We start from the raw sequence: 11,525 nt of genomic DNA on the forward strand, positions 1-11,525 counted from the left end.
CATTGGGTGTAGCTAATATTCGAGTGTGTTTCATGAATGGATCAATGATTGAGCATGATGGGCTAGGGATAACTTGCTTTAGTGTTGATATTTTTAAAGACATGGTTACTTGTTAATATGCTTGAGTATTAAAATTTTCATGTCAAAACTAGACTATTTATTTGAACCATATAAAAGTCCAAATGTCCATGCTACAAAGAAAATAGAATGTGATGAACATGTTAGGCAGCATTCCACATCAAAAATTCGGTTTTTATACTCGAGGACGAGCAGGAATTACGCTTGGGGATGCTGATACGTCTCCAATGTATCTATAATTTTTTATTGTTCCATGTTATATTATCATTCTTGGATGTTTTACAATCATTTTATATCATTTTTTGGTACTAACTATTGACATAGTGCCCTGGGCCAATTGTTGTTTTCTGCTTGTTTTTTACATCGCGGGAAATCAATACCAAACGAAGTCCAAATGCAGCGAAAATTTTTGTGGATTTTTTCTAGACCAGAAGACACCGTATGGGCCAAGAAAGTACCTGAGGGGTGCTCCGAGCGGAGCACAACCCACCAGGGCACGCTTGGGGGCCCAGGCGCACCCAGGTGGGTTGTGCCCACCTCGGTGGCCTCCCGCACTGCCTCTTTGCTCTATAAATACCCCAATATTCCAGAAACCCCAACGGAGTCGACGAAAATCAATTCCAGCCGCAGCAAGTTCCAGAAACACCAGATCCAATCTAGGCACCATCACGGAGGGGTTCATCATGTCCATTGGTGCCTCTCCAATGATGCGTGAGTAGTTCTTTGTAGAGCTACGGGTCCATAGTTAGTAGCTCGATGGCTTCCTCTCTCTCTCTTGATTCTCAATACAATGGTCTCTTGGAGATCCATATGATGTAAGTCTTTTGCAATGTGTTTGTTGTGATCCGATGAACTTTGAGTTTATTGTCAGATCTATGTTTTTATCCATGAAAGTTATTTGAGTCTTCTTTTGATCTCTTATATGCATGATTGATTATAGCTTCATATTTCTTCTCAGATATTTGGGTTTTGTTTGGCCAACTTGATCTATTTATCTTGCAATGGGAAGAGGTGCTTTGTGATGGGTTCGATCTTACGGTGCTTGATCCCAGTGACAGAAAGGGAAATGACACATATGTATCGTTGCTATTAAGGATAACAAGATGGGGTCTATTTCTACATAAATAGATCGTGTCTACATCATGTCATCGTTCTTATGGCATTACTCCGTTTTTCCATGAACTTAATACACTAGATGCAAGCTGGATAGCGGTCGATGTGTGGAGTAATAGTAGTAGATGCAGGCAGGAGTCGGTCTACTAATATTGGACGTGATGCCTAGGTAATGATCATTGAGTGGATATCATGATGAGTATTTGAAGTTTTATCAATTACCCAACAGTAATTTGTTGACCCATCGTTTGCTATTTTTATTGAGGGAAGCCACTAGTGAAACCTACGGCCCCCGGGTCTCTTTTTAAATATATTTGCCTTCGTGATCTACTTTATTTGCTTTTATTTTCAGTTCTATTAAACCAAAAATACAAAAATACTTTGCAGCACTTTATTTTATTTGTGATCCATATATCTAATCTATTACAACTTTCTCACGTTCATTTGCCAATTTCTGGCGCCGTTGCCCGAAAGGGATTGACAACCCCTTAAACACGTCGGGTTGCGGGTATTTGGTTTTTTGTTTTTTAATCTGCCGCTGCATTTGGTTTATAAATGTTCACGCTGTCAAGTAATTGATTACAGGCAGTAGCCTAAGTGGTAAGCATCATTGTGTGTCCTTCAAGGCGCTTTGAGTTCGATTCTTGACAGAGCACATTTTTTTTGGATTTTTCGGATCGTATTGTACCAGTGAATGGACCGGCCCATTAAGTTTGCGATCTGCGCTCTGGCTGTTGACGGGCCAGATGTTTTTTTGGTGGGCCAGAAACTAACTCAACCCAGGCGAGTGACGAACGAATAGATCCACCTATCCAAAAAAATGCAAACGAACGAACAGATCGAGGCGTGCGGATGACGTATGAAGCTTTTTTTACCAAAAAAAGTGGAGAAACAATCCTCCTTTTAATATTAGGTACAGATGTGATATTACACGTTGCTCCCAGGTAGTGTCTCGTGTTATGTTTTATTTTTGTAGGGAATGTCTACAGAGTTGCCAATGTTCTGGCGAAACATAGATTTAGTTCCGTTTCGTCAAATTTCTGGCACTCAATATATATGTCCAGCTTTTAGCAAAGTTCATGCCAATTTTTTATGCTGATTTTAATTATATGAATGCGGCACAAAATGGAAGAGTGCCCCTACTGTTGTCACACTAGGGGAATGTGCGATGATCCTCACCTTGACAAAAATAATGGCTTCAAAGTGACTACAAATATTATACGGTCATAATCTGTGCTTCAGAGTGTAATTTCTGTTTTTTACATTTTGACTAGTGGATCCCTTGCCATGCAAGACCTTTTGTCCAAGACAAGTTTTTCCTCCATATTGAGATGCTTAAGAGCACTTACGGAGCTGGTCCAAATGTTGCACCATATATACCTACCACTAGTACACACATTGAACAAGAACAACATTTCTAGAAAGTGCATGGTATGATTTTGATCACTTTCATATACACATTCTTCTTTCAAATCATAGTATGTATGTGTTACTATATATTTTGCTTACTATGTTACTATCAAGTTCAAGAATAGAAACTCCCTAGATGTGTTGTGCCTCACATGATGGATGACTACCACGACGAAATTAATGAATGAAGCCAACTACTGAGAGACTGCGAGTTCAAGATTGGAGACCGGCGTGGATCTCTATCCAACAGCATGACAATGCAAGAATTTCCTATTCTTCAAAATTTCCCTAAAGGAGAGGAGTACCATGTTAGTAGTAACGATGGTTGAATGAATAAGATGTAATATGCAGGCATGGTTTAGTTTAGCGATCCTGATCGATAGAACTATCTATATAGTGTGTGGTTAATATATGTACGCATGTGAATAAACGATGTGTGTGTATATATGAATGCAAATATCTTGTCGAATTCAATGTGGAACAAATACGTGTTTATATAAATTTGTAATACATGACGCTGTCGTGGCAGTGATTTTCTGCAGCCCTGGCAGCATTTTTTACAGCTTTCAAAAACCTAGTACTGGCGTCGGACAATGCGCGACGCCAGAGAAGAATTATCTTATTACTGTCGTTACATTGTGTCACACGCCATAACTATTGTTGTAACATCATCGTGTGGTTAAATCCAACGCCACTGGTATACAGAATAGTGTTGACATAAGCTCCAGCGCCATTACTATTTTTTAACACTGGCGTCATATTGGCGGTGTGGGGCTCCTACACCAGCAAGGCTGTTTTTGGCACGCCGTAGCTAGGCTTTTCTACACTAGTGTCCCTTCTCTCTTTCTCTCTCATTTTTTTATTTTGGGCTCATTGCCTTCTTTTTTTTATTTGGCCTTTTTTGGCCTCTTTTATTTTTTAAAGTCCGAAGAGTCATCCCAACTTGTAAGGGAATCATAGCTTCCATCATCCTTTCCTCGTATGGGACAATGCTCTAATAATAATGATCATCACACTTTTATTTACTTACAACTCAAGAATTACAACTCCATACTAGAACAAACATATGACTCTATATAAATGTCTCCGGTGGTGTACCAGGATGTGCAATGATCTAGCGTAGCAATGACATAAAAAACAGACAAGCCATGAAAACATCATCCTAGCTATGTTACAATTATACAAAGCAATATGACAATGATGGTGCTTGTCATAATAAACAGAATGATGGAAGTTGCATGACAATATATCTCGAAATGGCTATGGAAATGCCATAATCACTACTAGGGAAAACCTTATACATAGAGATATAGCAGTAGCGCATGCCAGAGAAGGGCGCTACTGATATTTAGCAGTAGCGTGTGTCAAAAAAGCGTGCTACATATATGGTTATAGAAGTAGCACGCGTGCAGGAAAAAGCGCTACTACCACAATTCCCACACTGTTCCCGGTAGGCTAGGAATAGTAGTAACGTCTCTATGGGAAGCACGCTACTGCTAAATGCCTTGTAGCAGCGCGTTTCTGCTGTAGAGCGCTACTGCTAAGAAAAAGAAAATAAATAGAAAAATAAGTAGAAAAGTAAATGAAAATGAAAGAAATAGAAAAAGGAGAAATGAAAAAAAGAAATTGTAAAGAAAAAGAAAATTAAAATAGAAAGGCATAGTTGTAGCGCATTTTGGTGAGAACCGTTATAGCTAACTTAGCTATAGCGCGTTTTGCCAAAACGCGCTATGGCTATTTTGACTTAACCCCGGCCACGCGGGCTCAAAATTTCACTAAGTCCTTTCCCCTCTCCCCCTGTCCCCCAACTCCTCCATCGCCAGCGTCGATTGCCCTACCGCCTTCGACCACACTGGCGCCGCCCGAGGCCGCCCTCGACCTCACCATCGCCGCCCGAAGCCGTCGTCGACCTCACCATCGCCTCCCTCGAGCTCACCGTTGCCGCCCTCAACCTCACCGCCGCCGCCGCAGCCCGCCCAGGACCTCCGCCTCCCGAGCCCGAGCCCGCCCTCGCCGCCGACCGTAAGGCTCTGCCTCTCCTCTCCCCTACCCTCCTCTCTCTGCTAGCAATTCATATGTTGCTGCTTGTTGATGTTCATATGAACCCTAGATTTTTTTACTGCAGTAGGCATTTTTTAGCATTTAGGAAAAATGATTAGTAATTTTTAGTTAGGGAAATAGGTTAGGTAACTTAAGTAGTGGTACTATTAATTTGGTTAACTAAGCATTTAGCATTTAGGTTAGGGCAGTAGTGGTAGTGTTAATTAGATGTTTTTTAGTTAGGGAAGTAGGTTAGGTAACTAAGTAGATGTTAATTAGGTTAGGTAACTAAGTAGATGTTAATTTAGGTTAATTTGGTTAACTAACTAGGTTAGGTAACTAAGAACATGTAAATTAGGTTAGTGCAGTAGTGGTACTAGTAGATGTTCATTAGATATTTTTTTAGTTAGAGAAGTAGGGTTTTACTAGGTTAATTAAGTGAAGTTAAATGAATGACCTAAATGAATGAAATTAGTAGTTAACTAAATTTTTAGGACAAATTTGTATATGCTTAAGTACTTCACTAAATATTATTCTTAGGACAAACTTGTATATGCTTAAGTAGTTAACTAAATATATTTTAGGGTTGTATATATAGTTGCTTAAGTACTTATATATTTGTTCTGCACCCAATGTATGCTTCTTGAAGTGTGAAACATTGAAGTGGTCATTATATATGAAAAGTCCTCGATTGTGCCCAAGTGGCCTTTTGTTGTTTCTAGGAAATGAAGCCGAGTGGCCTATGTTTTGCCGGAATCTTGACTCATTTCCGTTCTGGCAAATTTTAGGTGCTCGATTTGTCCACTTTTGAGAAAAGGTCATGCCAAAATTTTCCGTGAATTTCGGGATGACTTGTACTACAAACTAGGACATATCGAGTACCCAGGATTTGCCGCACCAGGAAGGAATGAACGTTCCTGCAAAACATAGGCCTTTTTATGTAATTATTCATTTTATTAGGTCTAGAATTAATTGACTAGATTTAATCATAGGAAACCTGGCTAGCAACGATGAAGGACAGGGTTCTGGTGATTGCGACGATGTCTACCTGGCGGTGGACAAATATTTGAACCTTGCCAACAATCAACGGTTGTTCTTGCTGGGCCCACCCGTCTCATCCGAGACCGACATCAAGACCAGCGCCGATACTGGCGTTGAGACCCAGACCAGCACTAAGATTGGCACCGAGACTGGCAAAGCCATAGAACCGAAACCGAAGAGGAGATGTCGACGGCCAAACCAGCTGCTCCTATAATCCAGCCGCCTCCGCAGCATCGGGTTCAAGACCGTATACCTATCCGCAGTGCGGCAAAATACCATATCGCCGATGTACCAATCCTACCTAAGGCATCGATAGATGCCATACATGGCGATCTAAGGATACTTCATGATGATGTGCTGCAGAGAGAGAAAAGCCTAATCGCCTCGGAAAATCCAGGATACCCACTCTACGTGGTTAACATGCCGCGACAAAGGTTGTACGTCGACACATCCCCTTAGAGAAGTTCTTCCTTCGATTCGATTACATCTTCAACATGTTTCACTTGAAGAAGTTGGGTTTTACGTTTGTCCGCCTTTATGCCTTGTACATGAACTACATCATCGGGATTGAGCATTTACCTTATATATGTGTCGTTGACCCGTACTTCATGCACGAGGGCTTCTTGGCAGTCTTCGTAAAGCACCGTGAATATGCGAGGGACTACATCGTCAATTTCATGGTCGCGAATAAGGACAAAGGAGACAATTCTCGTGCCTTATCATCCCATGTAAGTTATCCGCACAGATATCTTTCCTTTGATTTCAATCATTCGTTTGCACCGTGGAGGCTAATTAATTTGAGGTCTGCTTATTTTTTGCAGCCACAGGCGCGCCCTCCTCATCATACTTTACCCCCGATACTCCCACGCTCTTTACTTGGACTCGCTGAAGAACATAAACCAAAAGGATTACACCCACATCAAGTCTATTCTAGACAGTGCTATCTTTTTCTACGGCATACGGGGTGGAGAGATCAAGATCAAGAAGACTAGGAACTGCAGGGCCGCCTTCGGCCATAAGACCGACTTTTGCTGCATCCAGCAACCAAGTGATAGTCTTAATGATGGATTCTATGTCATACACCAGATGCTGGAGTACAGACGGGGTCGGCAGAACCTTCGCATGTCACCTACAGCCGGGGATGCCCATATTCTGCAATGGGTAAAGAACGTAGGAGATATCGACGATCATCGCCTTCGAGCTGAGTTCTGTCGCATCCAGCATGAACTTGCCCAAATCATCATGAAGGAGGTCCTCGAAAAAATAGGTTTGTTCTACGAGGAAGGGGAAATGTCGTGGCAAGACGTCCGAACACGTGTAGCAGCTCTGGTTCTCAACATGAAGCCTTTCAGTAAGCTCGGGGACTATGTCCCTGACTTGGATGGATGGCACGACATTCTTGAGTGATTGTCGATATATGAAAATGTGTCCGTTTAGTCCATACTTTCTGTATGGGGAAACTTTATTTGTGATGTAATTGAACCATCCTCCTCTACTAGCGAAGATCACTCTAGTTAGGGCATTTTGGTTACGATGAACTTTGTTATTTATGCTTATGATATGTTGCTTCTATTTTTGCCAAGTTGTATCTTTGTGTTTCTCAACTATATATGTTGCATATCATCGACTCATGTGACAATGCAGGTGCATAGATCATCTATGGAGAACAAGTGCTACACCAGGAGTATAAGACAAGTGGCCAGAGTGTCAAGCCCAGGTGCACTGGTTTCCGGTTTCCGAGCGACAACCAGTAGTTAGTTTAGGTTCACGCTAGTGCGAGAGAGGGGTACTGACACGACCAATATGCGACCCTATCCAAAAGGAACTCGAAGGTCCCACCAAGGATAGACCCGCATATTGAAACGCTTTTGCAAGGTGGATATCATTACATCAACATTACATAATAGATGGGGATACATACAAGAAGCATACAATGCCACACGAATACAACATCACAATACATAAGATCATCATCCGACTACGGATGAAACACAAACAGAAACTCAAACGACATCCACCCTGCTAGCCCAGGCTGCCGACCTGGAACCTATCCCCTGATCGAAGAAGCAGAAGAAGAACTCCAAAACAAGCAAACATCGCTCTCACGTCATGATCATCGCAAAACATGTACCTGCAACTGTTGTTGTAGTAATCTGTGAGACACGAGGACTCAGCAATCCCATTACCATGGGTATTCAAGACTAGCAAAGCTTAAAGGGAAAGGAAGGGGTAAAGTGGTGAGGCTGCAGCAGCGACTAAGCATATATGGTGGCTAACATACGCAAATAGGAGCGAGAAGAGAGCAAAAGGAACGGTCGTGAAACTAGCAATGATCAAGAAGTGATCCTGAACTCCTACTTACTTCAAACATAACCCAAAAACCGTGTTCACTTCCCGGACTCCGCCGAGAAGAGACCATCACAGCTACACACACGGTTGATGTGTTTTAATTCAGATCTGGTGTCAAGTTATCTACAAGCGGACATTAACAAATTCCCATCTGCCTATAACCGCAGTCATGGCTTTTGAAAGATTATACCCTGCAGGGGTGTCCCAACTTAGCCCATGATAAGCTCTCGTGATCAACGAAGGATATACCTTCTCCCAGGAAGACCCGATCAGACTCGGAATCCCGGTTTACAAGACATTTCGACAATGGTAAAACAAGACCAGCAAAGCCGCCCAATGCGCCGACAAATCTCGATAGGAGCTGCACATATCTCGTTCTCAGGGCACACCGGATAGGTCAGCCTAAGAGTAAAACCAGCCCTCGAGTTGCCCCGAGGTGGCCCCGCAGTCTGCCCGGTTCGGACCAACACTTAGACAAGCACTCGCCTGGGGGGGCTAAAATAAAGATGACCCTTGGGTTGGCCGACCCAAGGGAAAGTTAGGTGGTGGTGAGGCAAATGCTAAAACCAAGGTTGGGCCTTGCTGGATGAGTTTTATTCAAAGCGAACTGTCAAGGGGGTCCCATAAATCACCCGACCGCGTAATGAACGCAAAATCCGGGAACATAACACCGGTATGACAGAAACTAGGGCGGCAAGAGTGGAACAAAACACTAGGCAAAAGGCCGAGTCTTCCACCCTTTACCAAGTATATAGAGGCATTAATAATATAAGAGATATTATGATATCCCAAACAAAAATCCTGTCCACCATGGAGCAATCTTCAACTTCACCTGCAACTAGCAACGCTATAAGAGGGGCTGAGCAAAAGCGGTAACATAGCCAAACAACGGTTTGCATAGGAAAGGTGTCAAAGGTTAGAGGTTCATGGCAATATGGGATGGCTTGATAAACAGGTGATAGGTAGCGCAGCAAAGCGATAGAACGAAGCAACTAGCGTAGCAATGATAGTAGTGAGATCCAGGGTAGCGGTCATCTTGCCTGAAATCCCGCAAGAAAGAAGAACAAGTCCATGAAGACGACGAATGGATGAAGCCACGAAGACGAACAAATCGTAGACGAACGAATCCTCACGATCGCAACGGAAACAGGAACTATCCAAAAGAAGCACACAACATAGGTAAACATACCAAACATGAACAAGACATGATGCACAACAAGCATGATGCACGACAAAGCCACATGAAGCTACTCATGGCAAGAGATGGTGCAAACAAGAGCAACACATCAAGGCAAGTTTAAATGAGGCCGGGAACAACATTATAACAATTCCGGTAAGTCCTCATATGCATATTTCGAAATTGGTCCAGATCTGAATAAACCTTATGTTCAAGTTGTTAAACATCAAGTTAAGATGCACCAAGATGATCTACAAGATTCTAGTCAATTTACATATAAAGTTCATTTAGTTCGGAGCTACGGCCTAGAAGATATGAGCAAAACAAGATAAACATGGCATTGATGCAAAATGCACCCAAACATCTAGCAAACACACCAAAACAAGGATGCAACATGATAATATGAAACTATATGCAATTCTAAGCAAGTTTCATATAGAGCACACTCAAAACGGAGCAACGGTTCAACACATGCACACTATACAAGTTTAAAAGACAAGCTGTCTAAAACAGCAACTAGGCATATTGCAAGCATCAAAACAACATGCTACAGCATCTAAACATGAAAACAAAAGACATGGAAATGATGTACAGGTAAAGCATTACAAAACATGAACACTGAGCTATCTCCAGAAATCACTAGAACATGCTCAAACACACATGGTAAGATTGCAAACAATAACAATTCAGACTTTGCAGAAAATAACATCAGGTTGCAATGTTTAGAGCTATCAACCAACATGTTACAGGAACTTATCATGGCAAACAAAGGCATGGCATGATACTACTAAATGCATAGATCAAAAGTCCTTTACTGACCATAAGCCAAAAAGGATCAGAAAATATGATGGCACCCACGTAAACATGGCAAGTTATATTACAGATTCATACATGGCAGAAACAGAATTATGAAGGCATGTTGGTGAGCTTGTGCAACTCACTACAGAGCAAAACATGGCATGGCAAGGAAACCAACAGTAAGAAGACATGTTTGTGAAGCTAAGCATGGCAATAGCAAGTACATAGGGTGCATGGATCACTAGCAACAATCATGGTAACAACTGAACTTAATGTTAACAGGCTGACAGCAACATTATCAAGCAACTTTAGAGCAAGGAAACAACAAGCTACAACAAGCTATAAATGCAACCAGGGGCATGGATGGTTAGAGGATGACATGTAGAACAAAACATATTTAGTGATCATCTCCAGATTATGCATAGAATGATTTGTAGAAGCAGGTTTACATAGCATCACAAAATAACAGATTCAGCCTAGCAAACCAGTAACAGCATGTACACTACTTAACAAGCTCGATTCACTCACCACAAGTCATTGCATGGCAAGATAAGCATAGCATCATCAAGAAGACATGTTTGTGAAACAAACCAAGTCAAGAACAAGTCCATAGCATGCAAGGATCAACTATAGCAACCTTGGCAAAATTGAATAACATGTAAACAATCTGCTAGGAAACATTTTGAAGCAAAAGTAGAGCACGAAAATGATATGCTAGACTACTCCATAATTGCAACCAGAGGCATGAATGGATAGCCAATAACCTCATGTTCAAAACACCCTTACTGAAGTATCTCAAAATATGCATGGATCTCTCTGTAGCACCAAGTTTACATGGCATAAAAATAACAGCAGAACAGGGACTAAAATCAGCAACATCACGATGCCTAGTTTGCATGCTTGTGCTAGTCACCACATTGATCACAAAAATACATGTTAAGCACCTCTGTAAAGAATACATAGCATAGATCAAAACACATGTAGACATCAACCTCATAGGATGCACACATCAATCATGGCAAAAATGACAAAAGAGCTCGTTCTGATAACAGACAGCAGAAAACATCATGAAGCACTCTGTTAACAATGATTCGGGTATCTAGATGACCTCAAATGAATATGATGCAATGGAACGAAATGATTTACTCGTTGAGGCGAACAATTTGACATATTACACGCACGAAACGGAACTACGAATGCAGAGATACGATGCGATGAACATGGCATGAAAATGCAAAATATTCAGCGACTTGGACGAATTTTGGAGGAGGAAAGTCAACCTCGTCGCGGATCTCGCCGGAGAGCTTGCCGGAGAGGAGAGGAGGCGGCCGGAGGACGAGGGAGAGGCCGGGAGGAGCGCGGGACGGCCGGATCCGGTCCGGCCCGACCGGATCCGCGGCGACGGCGACGGACGTCGGCGGCGCCGGCGATGGCGGCCGGAGGGCCGTGGCAATGGCGGGGCGACGGCGCCAGAGGAGCTTCGGCTCGCAGGCTCGGGAGGAGGAGGCCACGGCCGGCG

Source organism: Triticum dicoccoides, chromosome 2B (genome assembly GCF_002162155.2).
Source record: "Triticum dicoccoides isolate Atlit2015 ecotype Zavitan chromosome 2B, WEW_v2.0, whole genome shotgun sequence".
Lineage (NCBI taxonomy): Eukaryota > Viridiplantae > Streptophyta > Magnoliopsida > Poales > Poaceae > Triticum > Triticum dicoccoides.